The sequence below is a fragment of the Mustela nigripes genome, chromosome 4, assembly GCF_022355385.1.
Source record: "Mustela nigripes isolate SB6536 chromosome 4, MUSNIG.SB6536, whole genome shotgun sequence".
NCBI classification, from domain to species: domain Eukaryota; kingdom Metazoa; phylum Chordata; class Mammalia; order Carnivora; family Mustelidae; genus Mustela; species Mustela nigripes.
This window is the reverse complement of record NC_081560.1, coordinates 60212418-60235022: the sequence shown is the minus strand read 5'-3', so window position 1 is coordinate 60235022 and position 22605 is coordinate 60212418. Positions and strand designations below refer to the sequence as shown.

Below are 22605 nucleotides of genomic sequence, written 5' to 3'. Positions count from 1 at the left end.
TTGCAGCAAATAGAGCGGCTTCATTTATTTATTTATTTATTTACTTTAATTTCCAAACTGTATGCCTTCCATTTTCTTTTAGACCCTATTGTTAGTAACTAAAACTTCCTATAATGTTGAATTTGAGTGTTGAGAGTAGATATTCTAGTATTCTTCATGACCCACTCTAGTATTCTTCCTGACCCACTCTTTCACCATTGTGACGTTGACTGAAGATGATCTTGAGAAAGCTCTTTATTAAACTGAGGTGATTATCCTCTATTCCTCATTTGCTGAAAATTTTGAACCTGAAATGGTGTTGGATTTTGTAATTTCTTCTTCTGGGCCAATTGATACCATCATATGATTTATTTTTTAACCTACTGATATGACGGATTGTACTGACATGTTAAATATTTACCCAGTCTTTTATACTTGAAATAAATACCAGTTGGTCATGGTAGATAGTTCTTTTAATACACTACTGGATTGGGCTCACTAATACTTTTGTTCAGAATTTTTATGCATAAATTCTTGAGAAATATTGGTCTGTAATTTTTTTGTGCTGTCTGACTTTAGTACCACAGTGATTCTGGCATGATAAAAAGAGCTGGGAAGTGTCCCTTCCTCTTCTATTTCTGAAATAGATAGTGTAAAATTTGTAAAAATTGGTGTTAATTTTTCTTTAAATGTTTGGTACAATTCTCCAGTGAAACCAGCTGGAGATTTCCATTTGGGAGCTTAAGAAACATGGATTCGATTTATTGAATAGTTACAGGACTTACTCAGAAGATCTATTTACCTTAGTTCAGTTTACATAAAAGTTTTTAGTTTTGGAGGGATTGATCTATTTTTTCTAGGTTGCCAAGTTTAGGACCATAAAATTTTTTGTCATATTCCCTTATTATTTTTTTTAATGACTACAGGAAATGTGGTGATTCAACTTATTTCATTCCTGATATTGGTGATTTGTCTCTTATTATTGTTGTCAATCTTGCTTGAGAGGTTTGTCGATTTTATTGATTTCTTTTGAAGAACCAACTTTTATTTAATTGATCTACTCTATTGTTATATTTTTTATTTCACTGATCTCTGGTCTTTATTTTTTTCTTCTTCTTTATACTCTCTTTGGGGTTGCTTTGTTGTTTTGTTGTTTTCCCTCCCAAGTTCTTCATGGGGGAACCTAAATTGATTTGAGACCTTTCCTCATTCCTAATGTAGGCTTCTGTCTATAGATATTTTGCTATAGTTGTTGTGGGTATATAGATGTGGCTGCATCTCACATATTTTCCTGTTTATATTTTTATTTTGTTTAAATTCTTCTTTCACGGGCGCCTGGGTGGCTCAGTGGGTTAAGCCGCTGCCTTCGGCTCAGGTCATGATCTCAGGGTCCTGGGATCGAGTCCCGCATCGGGCTCTCTGCTCAGCAGGGAGCCTGCTTCCTCCTCTCTCTCTCTGCCTGCCTCTCTGCCTACTTGTGATCGCTCTCTGTCAAATAAATAAATAAAATCTTTAAAAAAAAAAAAAAAAAAAAAAAAAAAAAAAATAAATTCTTCTTTCACTCATGCTTTTTTAAAATAGGAGTTTGTTGTTTGATTTCCGCATGCTTACAGATTTCTCCTGCTATATTTCTGGTATTGCTTTGTAGCTAAATATCATTTAGTCAGAGAACACACTCTGTATAATTTCAATTCTTTTAAACTTCTAAAGGTTTGTTTTATGGCTTAGGATATGGCCTACCTTGATGAACTTGTCATTGGTGCTTGAAAAAAAAAAGTGTCTATTAGGCTGTTGTTGGCTGGGATGTTAAACCATATAGATAGATAGATAGATAGATAGATAGATAGATATTTCTGATTGCTTCTATAATTCCTTTCTTCACTAACCTTACTGACTTCCTATCTAGTAATTCTATCAGTTGCTGAGAGGAGTCCTCAACGATGATCATGGATTTGGCTACTTCTCCTTTCAGCTTTATTAGTTTTTGTTTCATGTATTTAGAGACATGGTTGCTTGGTGCCCATACATTTGGGATCATTGGTCTTCCTATGTTTTAAATTTATTTTTAAAACTGATATATCTTGTCACTATTTGTCTTAAGTAATTTTCTTTGTTCTGACCTCTGTGTCACTGGCTACTTTTATATTCATTTCTCATTGTTTTGGATAAATGTTTGCCCAATATGTTTTCTTCCATGCTTTTACTTTTAACCTGCCTGTGCCTTTACATTTGAAAATGTAAACAACATGTATTCAGGCCTTTTAAAAAAATAATTCCCATCAAACTCTGTCTTTTGGTTGAATTTTGGGTAATTATTGAAATTTTTTTATTTTTTATTTTTTTTAAGATTTTATTTATTTATTTGACAGATCACAAGCAGGCAGAGAGGCAGGCAGAGAGAGTGAGAGGGAAGCCGGCTCTCTGCAGAGCAGAGAGCCCGATGCAGGACTCGATCCCAGGACCCCGAGATCATGTCCCGAGCTGAAGGCAGTGGCTTAAACCACTGAGCCACCCAGGCACCCCGGTAATTATTGAAATTTAAGATAATTATTAGTATGTTAGATCTTAAGTCTATCATTTTATTCTGGTTTTCAGAACCATTTTCTGGTTCTCATTTCTCTGCTTCTCTTTTCCTTACTTTCTGTGGGTTACTTGAACATTTTTTAGTATTTCATCTTGATTTATTTTTAGTTACTTCTTTTGCTTTTTAGTGTTTTCTTTGTAGAGCTTTTATCGTTATTCCAGATATTACAATATACAAATGTTATTCCAGGGATTACAACTTACAAATGTTATTTAACATGTCTACTATGATAAGCATTTACCACTTAGAATGAAGTGTGGAATCTTCACCTCCTTTTAGGTTCCTTTACTTTCTGTACTTCAAATATCACTATGGAGAATATGAGATAACTTTACAATTCTTGTTTCAATAATTCAGTGTAATTTATAGGATTCATAAGAAAAGGATAGTCTATTACATGCATTCATATTTTTGTTCTTTCTATTGTACTTTCTTCAGTCCCAATGCTTCAAGATTTTCTTTTTTATCATTTCATTTGTTTGAAGGACTTTCTTTAGACAATCTTCAAAGATAGGTTGCTAGTGAAAAATTTCTATTGTTCTCGTTCATCTGAGAATGTTTTCATTTACTTGTAATTCCCAAAGGATCATTTTGCTGGATATAGAATTAACAGTTGACAGCTCTTTTCTCTTAGCATTTGAAAAAATTTGTGCCACTGACTTCTGGCCTATATGATTACAGACGAGAAATCATTTGAATTAATGTTTCCCTTGTAGGTAATGTGTTGCTTCTTTCTGGTTGTTTTAAAAAATTAATTACAATGTGCATTGGTGTAGATTTTGTTTTTGTTTTTGTTTTTCTTTTGAGATTCACTTGAATTCTTAAATCTGTAGGTTCATATCTTTTGGCAAGTTTGGAAAATTTTCATACCTTGTTTCTTTGAATACTCTTTCAGTTTCACTGTTTCCTTTCCTTCTAGGACTTCAGTGATAATTATGTGGACTGTTTGTTATTGCACAGGTAAATGGGGCTCTATTATATACACGCGCACACACACATACATACATATATATACATATACGTGTGTGTCCATGTATGTACATCTAATACATATGTGTACTTTTAAATTTTATTTAATATTGTTATATATATTTCTTTCCCTATTTTTTGTCTATTATTCAGATCAGGTGTATTCTATCCTTAAGTTCATTGGTTCTAATTTCTATCATCTCCAGACTACTGTTAAACAAATCCAGCAAGTATTTTTTATTTGTTATTAAATTTTTTTGTTCTTTATTTTGCATTTGCTTCCACTGCCTATGTTTTATAACTTCTATTTCCTGAATTTTCTATTTTTTAAGAAAGTTTATAATTGATGTTGAAGTGTTTTTATGGCAACTACTTTAAAATAGGATCTTTAGTAATTCTAACATCTGACTTATCTACATGTTACCATTAGTTGATTATTATTTTTTCATTCAAGTCTTGATTTTCCTAGTTTTTAGTATGATGGGAGATTTTTTATTGTATCTTGGAAGTTTAATTTGTCATATTAAGAAATTCTGGTTCCAATGTAAATCTTTTATTTCGTTAGTCAGTGACTCTGTTTAGCTTTAGCACACAGGTCCTAGCCTCATTTTGGCCTAGCCTACTCTTCCAATGATAGCTCCATTTTGTGGTTTTATTTTGGTCTGCTTGGGCTAGTGGGCTACTGCTCCTGGGCCCTCACTGCTCCTTGCTGATACTGCCTGAGGGGATGGAAAGAGTTGGGATTTAAGCAGCCGGGGCTGCCTGGTATCACTCACTGGGGCAAGAAAGTCTCAGGCCCAAAGATCCCTGCTAGAGACTCTCCACTCATATACACACAAACTTCTTAATGGAATGCCTATCTTTAATTCAGTTTATGGTGATATTTTAATAAAAAGAGTCCCACTAGCAAAGCATTGCAAATGACTTTGGTATTGGGATCAAGGGTGATATAAAACAAAAAGTCACAGATCTTTTATCCCAGCTTTCTCATGTGGGACCTCAAGATAATAAAAGAGGGCAACTTGTCAGGGTCTGATCACATGGGAGTCTTAAGATGGTTAATTATAAATGTATGTAAAATGAGAAAATTGACAGTATGCTTATCAAAAACCTGTTCAAACTTTATAGGAAATTCAGAAACTTATAACTACCTCTCTCAAACTTTCTAGAATATCAAACAACCTCAAGGCAGATATGCTCAGTTTATCTGAGCTTAAACCAATTACAAAAAACAGTTCTGATGAGTCTCTAGTATTGGATGCAAAAAAAAAAACAAAAAAAAACAAAAAAAAAAACCTGCCTTTTAACATTACGTTTGCCATAGGATAAAATTGACATGAAATTCAGGGTCTCTTCTCTCAGTCTCCAGCAAGATATCCCAATATTGGATGAAAAGACTAGGGAGTTGAAAACAAACTTTTTTATATCTATTGGATAAAGGAGCACAGCACCCAGTAATGTCTAGACCTGCTATTAATCCTCTTGGGGGAGACAGAATTAGTTGGCTAGATATGGAGATACTACTGCGGCAGGATAAAAAATTAATGTCTAGTTAAATTCTGGAATGTGTGAAAAAAAATTATCCTGAATCTAATATCTAATATTTGAATGGACATTCATCTTCTCAATCAGGTAGAAATTTGTCAAATGTTAATTAGACAAGCCAAATTGAAGCCTTTAGAGTTACTTGAGACATCTCAAATGGTAAATCTGGAACAATATCAGATACCTGGAAGACAACAAGAAATTATGCCTTAAATAAGGAAATGTTAGACTCAAATCTATTAGTGCTCACATACTCATTGTTCAATAGCCCAATGAGGAAGGCTGATGGAATTTAGAGGCAGACAGAAAATTATGAGACTCAGTACAACAGTATTCCCAATAGTCTCAGTTTTGTGATATATTATTCAACTGATAGAACAAAATATAATGGCGACTGGTATTCTGTAATTGATCTGGTTAATGTGTTTTTCTCAATATCAGTTGCTATGAAGAATTAACAGTGATTTAAATTTATATGCAACTGTCTCTAGTATGTATTTACTATATTGTTATAAGGATATTTGAACCTTCCCTTATATTAGCAATCTAATAAGGTGGGACTTAGATCTAATACAACTGGTAATATTATAATACACTATACTGATGACACAATTATTTTTGAAACTGAGGACTAAGCTTAAAGCAAATTTACTATGGTAATCAACCCTATAAAAATGCAGAACCCCATATTACCTGTTAAGGTTTTGAGAATTATAAGGACTGAAGCAACCTGTGTCTTATCATAGACCACTAAAAGTAAATTGTTTTCACTGTCTATCTCTCAGTGTGAACAATACCTACTGAAATTTCTTGATTTGGGGAGAGATTGTATCCCTCACTTTGCAATACTACTGACTAGAATCCTTAAAATATTTTTAAAAAGACCCTACTTATTTGGGGCCCTGAACAAAAATAAGACTTCTTAGAACTACAGAAGGCTGTGAACTCAAGCTATTCTCATACCACATGTCCTAATGTCAGAATGATATTAGAAATTTTGGCCACCTACACTCATGGCAAGTAGAGTCTCTTACAAAATCTCAAACGTACTACTACTTAATGGTGACTTTCAGCCTTTGATTTAGATAATTATCAGATGTGGCTCTCTGGTGCACTGCTTTTGAAAGTCAGTTACTGGCTTCTTATTGATTACCTACACAGACAGTCAAAGTAAGTAAAGGCTTAGGACTACATTAAGACTCGAAATACCTATCACCATGGGTGGTTCCAGAAGAGCATTCCAAAAACAAGGGTGATGCCCAAGAATTCCCTCCTGAGATTAAATAGAAATGATATATTGAAGAACATCCTGCCAGAGATTTACAAGAAAGAGTCATTCTTAAGCAAATTATATTCCTAAGCAAATTAGTCTCTTTCTTCCTATGATCTACTATAGAGCTGCCAGGGACTTGCCAGCTACTATTGCTGAATGGGCATGCTTCAGACCAAGCAGCCGAAGAGGTCAGGCATTTTGTATGCTTTACAGAGGGCAATTCCAAAAGTGAGGTCCAAGACTCAGTGTGGAAAACAGCTACTCTGAATCTAGCAAGTAGTAAAACCCTCATGGAATAGCTAAATTACAGGCTGTTGCCTGCAATAGTAGAAGAATGAAAAACAAAAGCCCTACTCTTTGGGTATAATGACTCTTGGGCTTACAATATGTTCTATGGACCAAATGGATCATGTAATGATCCTTATATAAGATACTGCTCTTAAAAAATCTCTGTGGAAATTCTGAGATAAAATCAAAGTAAGGCATCCTGGATGCTTATCAAAAAAACCCCTATGCCAGGAGCTGAAGGCAATTGGAATCAAGAAGCTAATGCTCTAGTTTGATCTCTTGAAGTGACAACTTAGGTCCATGACATGAATGGGCATAGAGGAATCATAGACATTCAATGACAAATGGTGACAATATACTCATGGCCCCTACCAAAGTTGAACTTTTAACAAAACAGAAAAAGCAAAATGTGCAGTTTACCCTTGCCAGCAAGTAGTTGGCACATACATTTCTTTGGCTCTTTACCTATTGCTGGCAGGAGAGGGAGGTGCTTAGATGGACACTGACAGGACATGGCCCATGGTCTGGGTTTGGATTGCCATACGCAGTAAATGAAACCAGTACTGCTAACACTACCAAAATACTGAGGTAACAATAACCAGGACAAACAAAAACTACTGTACAAGTTTGCTTCTCCTAGTTACAAGTCCTTAGATCAGAGCCTTCACTTCTCCACTCACCTATTGCAACAATGCACACAGAAACAACAGCATTCACAACTGACTTTTCATATTCCTTATCACTCTTAAGCTAGTGGGTTAATAACCTGCATGGTCAATTAAAACACCTGTTTAAAATGATGGAGGGTAACAAATCATTAAAGGGTAAACCTACAAACTTCCAGCCTTCTATTTTGCAATTGACTATCAAGAGAACTAATGAGGTGGCTCCATTAGGTAAATTGTTATATTTTTGTGTTAAGATTGGGAAGTACAGTGTGAAAGATGGTACAAAAGTTTCCATACAAGTCTTCTCATGCATAAATCACATTTTTTTCTTTTAATATCAGACCCAGTAGTCCCTAGACTGTAACCCAGACACTGGTGATATTCCAAAATAAGAAAGTATGCCTATTAAAAAAAATTAAGATTTTATTTATTATCTGAGAGAGAGAGAGAAAGAAAGGAAGAAAGAGAGAGAGAGAATACAAGTACAAGCAGGGTCAGGGGAAGAGGGAGAAGTGAATTTTCCAGGGAGCAGGCAGTCCAATGGAGGGCTCGATCCCAGGACACTGGGATCATGACCTGAGCTGAAGGCAGATGTTTAACAGAGTGAGACACCTAGGTGCCCCCAAGAGAGGATGTCTATTAATCAGAACCTAACTGAAGGTATTCCAAATGAATTAATGGGAGCGATTATTTCTTCCCCATTCCTTGCCAAGTTGGAGTTGATGGTAGCAAATGTTTTACTGCCTAGTAAATGTGATACTCCTATTTCTATAAATTTTCCAGTCTGGTGCCCTATGACTGGCAATGGAATAAAAGAGGAAGTCCTAGTACGTTTCAACATGCTACCAACAATATGGACTTGACCAATGTCTGACACTATCTCAGCAGGAAAGGTTTAGGTAAAAATTAATGATAAATGAAACAAAGGTGAGATTGTTACTTAGGCAGAAGGGGTCAAGGAATGTTACATGTTACAACAGAAGGGAAAAACTAATATAATTCGGGTGCCCGAGAAAGGCTTAGAGAAGAAGAATAATCACTTCCTTAGCTTTGACTCTGATGCACTTGGAGTGAGACATTCTGCTGAAACCTTATTACAAGAGCCAAGAAGTGAGCAGGATCGGCATCCCAATAAACACACATCCAGGAGCTATCTATGTCCTCAAAATGGATAATATGTTAGGAGCTCTGACTGTGACCATATGAATATTAATACAGTTATGTACTTGATTCTCATTTTCCAAGATATGTCTGTCACCACAGACTCATGAAAGGAAGCAACTTATGGGGAATTTTTACTGACTGGAACCTGGAGAACACAAATTTAAAATAATCTGAATGAACATTGTGTTCACTAATTATGATGGTAAAGTTTTTAGAAAAGGTGCTGAGGGGGCGCCTGGGTGGCTCAGTGGGTTAAGCCGCTGCCTTCGGCTCAGGTCATGATCTCAGGGTCCTGGGATTGAGTCCCGCATCGGGCTTTCTGCTCAGCAGGGAGCCTGCTTCCCTCTCTCTCTCTCTGCCTACCTCTCCATCTACTTGTTATTTCTGTCAAATAAATACATAAAATCTTAAAAAAAAAAAAAAGAAAGAAAAGGTGCTGAGATTTTATCATATAAGATTATCAGCTACAGGTCCCACCTGTTATAATATTACAGATAAAATAGCTATTTTCCCTGTTTTGTAGGTAAACATTAATGTTGTAAAAGCAAATAAAAATTATGACAAATTGTTATTGACACAACTCAACAACAAAAATAAGTAACCTGATTAAGCAATGGAGCAGAACAGACACTTCTCCAAAACAGATGTACAAATGGTCATCAACCACATGAAAAGGTGCTCAACATCTCTAACCACTACAGAAATGCAAATCAAAACCACAATGAGGTGTCATTTCCACAAATTATGGCCATTAAAAAAAAAGTGTTGATGAGCATATAGAGAAATTGGAACTGCAGTGCACTGTTGGTGGGAATGCAAAATGGTACAGCTGCTATGGAAAACATTATGGAGGGTCCTCAGAAAAACTAAAAAAAAAAAAACAAACAAAAAAACAAACTACCGCATTATCCTGCAATCCCACTTCTGGGTATATATGTATCCAAAATTGTCAGCAGGATGTACACTCATGTTTATTGCAGTATTCATGATAGTCAAGAAACAGAAGAAGCCCAAATATCTGCTAACAGATAAATACAGAAAATGTAGTATATACACACAATGGAATATTATTCAGCCTTAAAAAATAAAGAAATCCTGTCAATGCTATAATATTGATTAATCTTGTAGCCACTATGCTGAATTAAGTGAACCAACCCTTACAACAGAACAAATACTATATGCTTCCACTTCTATTCCTAGAGTAATCAAAATCATGAAAATATAAAGTAGAATGGTGGTTTCCAGGTTTCCAGGAGCTGGGTGGGGAGGGGAAATTGAGACTCATTGCTCAAAGAATACAGAGTTTTAGTTTTACAAGATGAAAAGTTTCTAGAGATCTGTTACACAACAATTGAATATAGTTAACATTACTGAACCATACACTTGAAAATGGTTAGAAGAGTGAATTTTATATTGTGTTTTTTAATCTCAATTGAAAAATTTTAAATATTGAAATTGAAGTCAGATGTACTGGTAAATTAAGATGTCCTCAGATCATTTCGCATACAGAAGAGAACTGGTTTGAAGAACATACAGATTTGATTAACGATATATTTGTTAGACTTATTGTAATTCTTAATCACTCCATCTATGTATACCTTAAAGTACAGATAGCTGAAGATGAGAGATGCGAAAGAATTGTGCAGTTAGTACAAAAACACAAGAAAATTTGTGCAGATGTTATTGGATAATCTAGCTGTCTCTCTAAATCCATAACAACCTCAAGGGGCTATTACAAAATTACAAAATGTAATCTATAGATCATCTTGTCTATTTGATTATGCGGTGTTATAAGACAGATGAATGGTTAATGACTGATAAAATCACTATCATTTCCAGATTTCATGTAGTAAATGAACATTTGAACCCAAATTGCATATTTTATTTCCTAATATTAATAAGTTTTGTGAAATGAAATATACACAGGAATAACCATCATTTGTGGCCCATTTTACTATACCAGATAGATTTCTAATTTATAGTTCTATTCTTCCTTTTAAGAATAGTGGATAACAATTGATTTGCTAAAAATTTGTCAGGTTTTAAGGAATAAAGGAGGAAAGGTCCATTACTTTACCCATACCCAATGATAAAAACTGGCATGATAGTGATTTTAAAAATCTGATAATCCTTTCCATCTCTTTCATAATTTTTATAACACCAAAGGTAGAATTCCAGTAATCGATTAGTATTGCCTTTTCTATAGTTCCACTGATCAGTTGCCTTTATGGCTTTGAGATCTTTATTCCAAGTTAGAATAACTAGTATCATATTGGATCATTGATACTGACTATAACACTTTTTTTTTTAATTGGCAAAATGCTTGTTGAACACATTAGGGATTCTTACAACTATTCTGAGAAAAAAAAAGGGCCATAAGTATGTCTACTGGCTATCTTACCTATCTCACTACATATGTAATTATCTAGCTAGTTCTAAGGAAAATACACACACACACACACCCTTCTAAAACTGAAGCTATAGTTGTCTACACTCATCAACCAATCTTTTCTTCAAAAACTGTGTATTGTATTGTCCCTGAAAATTCCTTATTAATTTAAGTGATATTATAAATTTCGTGCTTTCCTGTATTTCTTTGGATATTTGTGTGCTCTCTTCAGTTCCCTAGTTGGTCCATTTGAAGGAAAATTTAAAGTTAGGAAAAGCTCTCCTAAATCTCTCATGAATTAGATGTGAATTAGCTCCCCAAAAAGAACCATCATCTCTAGGTCTCTTTTCTTTAATCTCTAGAGTGAGTCATTGATAATGTCAATGACTAATTCTTTTTTAAGGTCACAAGAAAGTTTATTCAAATCAAATATTACAAAGAAGATTAACATGTAAAACAGATGAAAATCAAACTTTTCTGATCATGGTGGTAAGGCCAATACGAGCCCTACTTACTTACATTTTCCACATTCCCACACTCTTGTTTCCATCAAAAACCCACCCAAAGGGACTCTGAAATTACCGGGAATCCACTTAGCTCAGTTTGAAAATGTATGGATTCAATTACAATCTAATTTCATTTATTGACCTAAAACTCCAAGTGCAAAACACAGTTTATACTTAAATGATTCACCTAAAAATCAGCCTAAAATGAGCAAATTTCTAATCATTTAAAGGAGTTAAGTGCCATTTATATTTTGCCACCATAAGATTTCAAAACAAAGTAACAGAAAAATAGAGAAATATGTTCTATATTTCTCTACTAAGAGAGTCAGAATTTGAGATAGAGCCTAAAGTCTGATAAATTAAATATTTTATGTATGACAGCCAAGAGAAAGTATGAGATTCCTAAATCACTGTATTTAACTGAAGTCAAAACAAGACTAGATACACAAAAGAAACGTGATGTTTTATTAAAATTCAGACTCACGTAAAGACCGCTAGCTCTATCAAAGCATTTAAATTTCAAAATATTGTTGAAAGGACACTGGTTTTCTCTGTGTATCAATGGCAGTTCAGCAATACGGAGTGAAAATGCACTCAGCCCAAGAAAGGTGAAACAAACACATAGGTGAAATAAGGTACAGGGATGCTTGGGGCGACCATGCCATGAGTATTCTGACGCTCAGTTTTCATTTCTGTTTCATTAGACCCAGATGGTGCAGTTTCTCAACATACCCAGTAGAAAGGCAAGAAGATGTTCACAAACTAACAGACTTCCAGTGATGAAAATGTGACTGTTAATTGCAAAGTTTTATTTCCAGATGTTCAGATAGCTGAGTGCTTTTCAAACAGCACAAAAAGCTTGACAGAATAGCTCCAAGAAAGTAAAATAAGACAAGAGATCAAAAAACTACTGAAGTTTGAGAAATATGATGCCACCATAAAGGAGTGAATATTCAAAAAATCTTGGTAATGGGAGCATCTGGCAGATATGCAGAGGAGTCCCTGGAAAATACAATAGCCACTTTAGGTGCATTTCATGGACAATAAAGCCCATGATAACTTATTTGACTTGAATAGTAAAATATAATGTGCTTCCTTTACTAGGCTATTAGTTGTGAAGTTCAAGAACTCAACAAGAGGAAAATTAATTTAATATATTGGTACTTCCTTAACTAAGTAAAAGGATTCTCAGCCAAAGGAAGATGATCTTTTGTTTACTGCTCCTATAGGTCATCATTTTATTTTTTACAAACTCCAACGCAGATTATTGCTAAACCTTTATTTAAGGATAGTTGCAAATTTATGTGGACATAGACATTCTATAAAAGTTGGATTTTACATATAAATATTTCTCAGCAAGGACCAGTGAAAAGCTTGATTTCACCTGCAGCAGATTTCTTAATATCATAAGAAATCAAACAAGGGTGGCTTTTGGAGCAGTGTAAGATACTTTTCATAAACTGTGATCTTCAAACACTGATGTTCATATACCGGTATCTGTGAAACACTTTCAGGTATGTACACTCAGTGTATGTGTACTAATTGTAGTAATAAAGAAGAAATTTATACTGCTATTCCAGCCATTAAACTAGATTGAAAAAATATATTTTAATAGGATTTTAAAAGGATGACTTCGGTGTTGGATGTAAAACATTGTGATAGGCCAGCAGTCCTGCCATAATAACTAAAAATTTTAAAAAGATAGATAGTATGAATAAAATCATCATTTTCAGAATACCAGAGTACTCTGGATTAGTGAAGAGGAGGTGAAACAAAATTTTGGAAATGAAAGGGCCCTTCTGGAGAGCTCCAGACCTCTAGCTATTTTCTCCCTGGGAGCATTTGCCAAATATGGAGATGAGCTTAGTTTCGATAGAGATTCACTGCTGGGGAAAAGGGAAACCAGCAGAGCTTTTAACAATTGTGCAGTTTAAATTATGAATTGATATTTGAGGAATCCCAAATACATGGCCAACTTTCATTCTAGGATATTTGCTGATGTCTGGGGTGATATGGAATGCCGGAGACTGGGATGGAGACATTTTAAAAGTAGAACAAAATATTAGATAGTTTTGTTGGGCTTAAGAAACAAAGTTCTGCTAGAGGGATTGCTTTAAATTCACAGGAATCTCTGTCCCCAGATCTGTGCCTTCTTTTGAACCTCCAAGGAACAGAAGACTAAATAAGCTTAAAACCTCAAAATGGTAGAAATTAATCCTCCAGTATTTCAGGGCTAAGGAAGCAGAGATCTTCCAGGTTCTCAGTCAAAGTCCAGATGAAGGTCTAACTACAACCCAAACTTAACCAGACCTTTTTATTTTTTTTTTCTTCCAACACTTTTAAGAATTCACTCTTGTTCTATTTTTGCTTGCATTTTTTTTCTGAGGAGTTTGATGTAATTCTTACCCTGTATCTCTGTAGGGAAAGCAGTATTCCCCCCACTCTGGGTTCTAGCAAGATTTTCTGTTTGTCTTTGGTTTCTCTATTTTAAATATGACATGCTTAGATGTAAATCTTTTGGTTTTTATCTTGCTTGGTATTTTTTAGGCTTCCTAGATGTGTGGATGTTGTTTGTCATTAAGTTTGGAAAATGTTCAGCCATTATTGTTTTGAATGTTTTTTTCTACCTTTTTGTCCTGATATTTCCACTATGTCTACATTATACCTTTTGTAATTGTCCCACAGTTTTCACACCTTCTGTTCTATTGCTTTGTTCTTTTTGTCCCTTGATTTTTCAGTTTGAAAACTCTCTATTGACGTATCTTCAAGCTCACTGACTCATTCCTCTGCTGGGTTCATCCTACTAATCAGGCCATCAAAGACCTTCTACATTTCTCTTATAGCAATTTTGATTTCTATAGTTCTAGTTTGATTCTTTGCTAGTGTCTACCTCTCTGCTTACATTACCCATCTGTTCTTGTATATTGCCCATTTTTTTCCACTAGAGGCTTTAGCATATGAATCATAACTGTTTTAAATTCTTCATCTGGTAATTCTAAAACCTCTGTCATATCTGTAACTGGTTCTAATGCTTATTCTGTCTCTCCAAACTGTTTTCTCCAGATTATTAGCATGTCTTGTAACTTTTTGTTTAAAGCCAGTCAAGATGTATCCAGTAATAGAAACTGAGGTACATAGGCCTTTACTATGAGGTTTTGTATTTGTTGGGATAGGAGTTAGGCTGTGCTTAATGTTTGCTATAGATGTCAAAAGATTCTTCTAGTGTTTTCGTTTTTATCTTTGGGTTTCCATAGAAACTCCTTTTTAAATACAGTTGTGTCTTTTACATCTCAGTTTTTATATTGGGTTCTGTTAATTGTACAGTAGACATTGGGAGGCAAAGCATTCATATGATAGTTTTTTTAAAAGCTCATGTTTTTAGGGGACCTAATTCCTGGGATATGGCTTTCAGAAGAGGTTGTCAGAAATTTTTTTTTTCTTTTCTCCCTTTTTGTGAGACACGAAGGCTACTGTGGCCAGAGTTGTGGCCGGAGCTATTCTACCAGGCTTAAACAGGTTCTGAGAAAGTAGTTTACTTTGAAGGTGGACCATTGATATGGAGACTTGGAAAGTCTGGGCATATTTTGAGATGGACACCTTTACCTTGGTTGATCTTTAAAATGGTTACTTTCCTTCCTCCCTCTTTATGGAAAACAAGGGGGACTTTCCTCCTCATGGGGCTCTTAGAGGTACAACTCAGGAAATTGTGGGCAGTGCCCCTAAGACTGTGCTCTTTTGAAAAGATGTATTTTTTTTTTCATAATCACTGATGAATATATAGTGAAATAATTCCTTTTGGGGGGGTGGTTTGCTGGCCAACCCCACCCTCTACTCAGCCTCCTGGGGAGCCCTCCTCAGCACTGGCAGATCTGGCTTGCCATGCCCCTAGGCTTTAACCCTAACTCTAGGTTGGGTATGCAGACTTCCATACCCAGAGGTCTGGCCCCCAAGCCCTCCAGATTGGGGACCCCTAAGCCATACCCCAGGACTCCGCCTGCCACCTAGGAGGAATCCAGCTGTTTGGAGCTGCACAAAACCCTCAGAGCAGGAGGAAACTGCACACACCTCCTGAAGCTACCCCTACCTTCACTGCCCCCCCAAAACCTGGAGCCTGACATTCAGCCTGACCATCTTCCGCAACTCGGCCCTCTCACCCCACCCCACCCCCAGGGAGCTCACCTCATCAGGGGAACTCAGGGGAGTTGCATGGGCCTGGCCCATGGTCCCAGAAGGTCATACCTAGTGAGAAAGTGCTCCAAACACTGGGTGCATGTGCAGTCCAAATTGCTGTACAATGTCGGCCAATTCTCACTAGCTTTCTGCCCAAATCAGTATCAATATGGGCAGAAAGCCCGTGAGAATTGGCCAGAAACCCCAGGCAAATTTGCTTCTAGTGGTTGGGGGGGGGGTCTTCAGGGGAGCCGCCTGGGTCAGGCCCATGGTCCCGAGTGGTTGCAGCCGAACCCTCAAAATCATTCCTTATAGAAAAAAAAAGAAATCCCTACATATTTGAAATAAAACATAAAAATCCTCGTTTGGTCCCCATCAATCGCCATCTTCTTCTTAGAATTAACCACATATCAGAGTCTGATGTGCTTTAGATTTGTAAATAGGCAATCATACATTCTGCAAATGACATTAATTTTACCTCTTCTTAATATTATACCACTTACATTAGGCATACTGACAGAGTCCTTTAGATCCAGTTTTGCTCACCCATCTCCAGTTTTGATTAATGCTCCCACCACTCCCCCCCATCTTTCAGGTTTCAATGTTTCCTTCTTCATATGAAACACCATCAATTCCCAAGAATGTGAAAACAGAAAGGTTGGGTGTGTTAACTCCCTCTGGGAATATAACATATGGATCATTGGTTAAATATTTACTCCATTTCCCTCCCAGACCAGACTTGTTGAAGATAACTCTAGGAGACTGAACAACCAGTTACACTTGGCCCTGAGAGGTGGCCAGCTCAGTAATGCAGACGTGGATGGGTCATTTTTCTTCCCTGCCTCACTCCTGTCTTCTTGAAATTGTTCTCCAAAAACCATTAGTGGTACAAGAACTTTTGCCTCAAGGCAAATTTGCCTAAGTTCTTAGGGAACACAGGCTAAGACGTCATACTTTTCCTTTTCTTACTTCTTATGGACTAGGGTCTCCACAAATGTATAAAAAAAGATGGTGAGGATATAGATTTCATGGATGTCTGAAAAACCTTTTTTTGTCTATGTAACCTATTCAAAAAATAAATTTCATGTATAGACTTATAAACTGACTTATATAGACCTATAAATTTCTACTCCAAAACACGAAGACCTTTTTTTGCAACTTCCACCTGACTTCCTGGTTGTGCCAAAAAGTCAACCAATTTTACTTACTTATTTTTTGAAGGGATCATATGCTATTCATTTTAAAGAGGATTTTAGAACTCCCTTCTTATCCTTATGCTTTTCACCTGTACCTCAAGAGTAAAGTCTCTGTATACATGTTTTTCCTCTATTCCAATTTTTCCTTCGGTATTTTCTTTCCCTTTTAAGACCTAAGTCTTTCTTTGATTTGGGGAAATGATCTTCAGGCTTTCTCTATCCCTCTCTCTTTTTCTCCCATAGTTTCTCCATTTTCATTTTTTTTCCCCTTCTCATTCTTTGAGGATGAGATGCTTGAGTTTCTGAAGATATGTTTTATGTTTTTTTAAGTTGATACCTTCAATTTTTTTCTGTTCTATATTCTAGAAATTTGATTAACCTTATATAGTGTGATTTATTTTTTATATATTTATTTTACAATTTTATTCTAGTAAATTTCTACCTTGGCAATGTTAACTGTTTCCTATTTGTACATTGATTCTTTCCTATGGTCCAGTTTTCTCTTTTTAATCCTTATAGTTGCAATAACTTCTTAAAACATTTTGAAAACACTGTAATTCTTAAGTTCTCTTTTATTTCTTATATGATATCCCTTTCTATGGGATTGTTATATTTATTTGTTGTCCTCTTTCTTGCTGTTGATTTTCCATGAGAAATAAATCTTAATCTGTTTATTTTTGCTTACGCAATAAATGGAATATGTTAACTTTCATAAAGGAAATGTCTAGGAATGATCAGGCATGTTGAAATAAGATCTCTCTCTTCCATTTCTAATCTGCATTGTCTTATAGTTTCCTCTTATTTACAGGCAATGATTTTCTAGTTGAGAGAGCCACAACATTCTAGGGTAACATAATACCATCTGCAACCTCAAAACACCAGCTCTGCTTTTGAAAACTTCAGCAAATGCCCCAGAAAATGATCTCTTCAGCTTTATTTAGATCACATGCCATAAGTCCATTTTTTGAAGAATTACCAAGAAAGTATATCTTAATTATAACACATTTCAATCTTAAATCAAAAAACTATTCTTTTTATAAATAGACTTTACACTCTTATTTCAAACTATAAGATAGATTTTTTTTTCAAACTTTTAGGTTATATGAAGTCAATTTTTTTTTTCCCAATGAGATTTGAAAAGCAAATTCTTTTTTCTTTTTTCAAATTGCTGTCACTCTTTTGCATGTAACTCAAGGCTTTAAAATTCTGCCTTTTGATATATAAAGAAATCATAAGGAGCTTTGAATTTTTTCAGAAGAAATATCAAGACATTAGACAGCTGTCTTGGTGGAACATAAATGAAAGGGTGCGATCCCATGAAAATACAAAATGTTAATGTTTATTTATATATTTTAAATTTGGGAGTTCATTTCCAAACATATATGAAATATTGGAGCCAATATAGAATGTAAACTGTAAGAAGCATTTTTTTTTTACTACAATTGGTTCATAAGTTCATTTTTGTTATGGGATTTAGCTTGAGTCCTGTAAATTTAAGAAGATTGTATATAACTTATGAACTCAAAGAAAGGCTATCTATACAATGTACTCCATGTACTACCAAATCTATAAATTCTCCAAAGTTCAAAAGACCAATATAATCATAGATTAAATTGTATTGATATAGGATAGGAGGACTGGTCTATTGGAAAGAGGAATATTTTCAGTACAAAGAGATCACTACCAACCAGTGAGAAGTAGAATAAAGAACCGTGAAGATCAGCATGAACCTGAGACAATTGCATTGAAGACTGTAACCCAGAGATAAAAAAGCCTATTTCAGAAAAGGATCAAAGCCCCAACAACAGAGAGAATAACTGTAAAAGGAAAATTTTTGGAGGTGATCACAGAAATAAGCTCTCTCCTCTTGGAATGAACTTGCTGAAAATTTGTTGCATCATTCAAAAAATACTTTGAATACATCATTAAAGGCTTTCTTCAGAGACTTAATCTAACAACTAAAAGTTCTTTAGTTGAAAAAGGCAGAAGAAAGATTTTTGTTATGTAATGTGCTATGCTTGATTTGGAAACTTTTGCAGGTCCTAAAATGTCTATTCTGTATATATACAGATTAAGAAAGGTATAGAGGGACAGGCTATATCATCAGACTTAATGCCAACTTCATTTTTACCTGGGAAATGGGGAAAACTGCACTTTCTGAGGTGCAGACTACAGGATGAATATGATAAGGTTATAGGATATTCTCAACATGAGATTTAACAGACTGATTTAGATTATTTTTGAAAGATATTGTATGTCTTATTATATAGCAATATGTAGTTTTGCTAATTGTGAACATGACTGATGAATAGCACAAGGGTAGTGGGTAGGAATGAGCTTTTGCTAGTGAGTAAGATGACCGCCACACACTCAAATTTCACTGTGGCTTTGTATTCTCATTTCACATTTATAGTATAAAAAAAATTCTACTTTTGTGTGACAAAACTTGGTTTCTTTATGAAAAAAAATGACTTTGGAAAGAAATCCTGTTGCTACTGGTCTCTATTTAAAAGTATTAATGTTTTTATCCAGAAATTAACATTTTAGATAAATTATGGATTGTCAAATTATACAGCAGCTTGGAAATTTGAAGTTGTCAAGCCCACCATAAGTTCTATGTGAAGACAAGAAAAAGTGATTTGTGAATCTGATTCAGCAATGTTCTAAATAGTCCAAATTTTGTTCGTACTCTGAAAGAAAAAAACTTCAGTAAAATATGAAAAAGCAATTAACTCATAGTATGAAATGTATAATGTTGGAAGGAAATATGCTTCAGAGACATTTATTTTCATAGCTGTATAAGCAAACTATGGTCCCGTGTTATAGATGCTTAGTACCCTGAAGGTATCATTAGTATTTCCCAGTTATACTCTATTGTATTTGAAAGAACAAAATAGATATTTAGTGACATATTCTTGAATTTTAGATGGTCTCAGAAAGTACTTTACCAGCATATGAAGGTTCTACTATATGTCACTTATAATTACCAAGAAGATGCAATGAAAATAAAACTTGACTGAAATTCAAAAAAATCTGGATTCTAGCCTTGATTTTCATACCAGATAGATGTATGATTTTGTTCAGGCATTTGATCTTTCCAGGGTTTGGATGCTTTCTAGTTGAGGAGTAGAGTAGTAAATCCAGGTGAGTCACTACTAACTCTGAGGTGCCATGCTTCCTCTGCTGTTCTTGGTCCACAAAACAAATAAAACAGTGTCCCTATGTGTCTGCAGATGACTGTAAGTCACTTCAGCTACTTCTCACTTTACATGTTGGCAGTGCTACAAGTAAAACATAGCATTTCTGCCATGAGATGAGTATGAGATTGGGATCCATCTACTCCATAAGCAGACTGGGTTCTCTCCCTTAGAATGCCCTTCCACTGCCAAGCCAAACATGACATAACCAAGGATTTGAATATTAACCTACACTATAGAAAAAGTTGTATGTGACTACAACTGTCTATGACTCCACCTACCCTGAAGTATTCATTAATGGGATTCTATCAATTAAACACATTTTGTTATGTGAGTATTCCTGTAGCTTCACCCATTCATCCTTTTATCCTTGAGAATAGTACTTGTGGCGTTTTATCTATGAATAAATGTAAGAAGGGGTGAGATAATGAGTTTTATGACACAAATCATTTATGTTCTGTATTTCTCTGTGACTTATCTTAAAGAGAACTAAAGAGTAGAGAAGCGTCTCGACCTGGTGTGAATGCCATGCCTTCACCTAATCTGCAAGAGAGACTTCTAGATCAAGATCCATTATAAATTTTATTTTAAAAGGCAGGTGTTTATAATGCTCCTTGATACCTAAGATGTTTAATCACTGAAATAGGGTGGGTTTTTGGTCAGGCTTCAGGATCTATTCAGGTCTGATGCTCTCTGTGAAACTAACCTGCCTTCAGAGAGGAGATTCAGTGGGTCTACTCTCTACTTGGTAGCCCATGTAGCATACAGGCATCGTGGCACCAGTTCCTTCCTAATGCTTCCTATCTGTCTGTCATCTATCTGTCCTCTGATTGCAAATATGATAGAGCAATACACTGAGAACAGACTTGCTCATTCTCTCTACCTTAGAAAGCAGGAGCCACAGGGCATATAGTAGGCCCCTAATAAATGCTTGTTGAATAGACCTATCAGTCATGTTCCCCAGACTCTGGTTATTTATACTCTAAAATTCATTTTCCTGAAGTTCTTCAACAGATGATGGTACAACTTTGCCCAACAAATTATTTGTTCACATTCAAGAGGAAGTAAGGTTGTCTTTCCAATACAGAGAGAAAATTTTTATTTTAGCTAATATTTAGTGTCATGAATATTCAGGTAGAGTTGAATTCATGCCAGGCTCCATCCTAAATTCAAGTTTTTATTTAAGTTCCAGTTAGTTAACATACAGTTAACATACATAACAATTTGGCAATTGATAATTTGGATTTGGAGGGAGAAGAGGAAGATGTTTTCAGAGTATGAAGAGCCTATGCTTGTCTTGTCCCAGGAACACAACTAGGTAACTATCCAATCATCCTAAATACCCCACAAATCGAGCTGAAGACTGACAAAACAAACCGGACAACTAAGGGGAGAATAGAGACCACACTGAAGAAGGTACAAAGTGCGGAGACATGGCTTAGGGGAGAAAGAGATCATGGATGCTGCAGAAGGGATGGAGCCATGATAATGGAGAAAGGCAGGAAATAGAGGCACACACAGGGAAATGCACAAGGGGACTGTTCTAAATTCTTTATATATTTTAAGTAATTTAATCCTTACTCAACCATACATGAAAGATGTCATTATTATTTCCATTTTACAGATGAGGCACAGAAAGGCTAAGTAAGTTCATCTAAGTCACACAGACATTGGCAGAGCCAGGATTCAAAGCTATTCAATTTTGTTCCAGTGTTCAAGTTCTTGACCATTATGCTATGATTCCCTGACCATTTTTAGTCATATAAAAATACATTTTTCACTCATATATGGAACATAAGGAATAGCTCAGAGGCCCATAGGGGAAGGGAGGCCAAATGGAATGGGAAGATATCAAAGAGGGAGACAAAGCATGGGAGACTCTTGACTTTGAGAAACAAACTCAGGGTTGAAGAAGGGAGGGGGCTGTGGAGGGAGTCACTGGGTGATAGGCATTAAGGATGGCACATGATCTGATCTGATGAGCACTAGATGTTACGCAGCTAATCAGTCATTGAACACTACATCAAAAGCTAATGATCTACTATATGTTGGCCAGTTGAATTTAAATTAAAAAACCTTTATTTTTCAAATCAATAAAGTTTGGTTAATTATAGCAGTCAAGGGAATCCTTAATCAACTATCCTAGTTACAAATATTCCCTTTGGTATTGTTTTTATTATTTACAAAGAAATGATTAGCTTTATAGGATAAATATAAAGGACTGCCCATTTAGAAAGAGATTGATTTTGTAGAAATCCCTGGCCACTGATTTGAGTTTGTAAGTCTGACAGAGTGTACTACTTGGCTCTTTCACATAGTTCTATTGTAGCTAAGTTTGTTGAACCAATGAGCAAACTTGAGAAAGCTTTACAAATATTTTTATGGTTGTCCGCTTGTGCCTTTTTATTTTTCACATTGCCTCACTGACCTTCCAATTCTTTATTGACTGCCTAATGATCTTTGTCAAAATAAGAACAGTGAAAGTGTGATCATGTAGATTTCTGTGGTTGAAAAATTAAAACCGATCTAGAAAAAGAGTCTTAAAAAGCTAGTATCTGGGACTTCTTGTAATCCACACAATCAGATTGCTCTATCACATTTCAGCAGGGAGACAACTATATTATAATATATAAAATATATTATACATCTAAAGCCGATTTAAGAGATAAAGAAAAAA

The 22605-nt window shown here is 35.3% G+C and overlaps 1 long non-coding RNA gene across 1 annotated transcript in view; it reads right to left on the bottom strand.

Moving 5' to 3' along the window:
* Positions 1-5184: 5184 nt before the first annotated feature.
* The window catches only part of LOC132015054 (uncharacterized), a 57130-nt gene continuing 39709 nt past the window's right edge, over positions 5185-22605 (bottom strand). The window contains exon 4 of the long non-coding RNA XR_009403533.1: positions 5185-5261. This is a non-coding gene — a long non-coding RNA (uncharacterized LOC132015054). The remainder of the gene's footprint in view (positions 5262-22605) is intronic.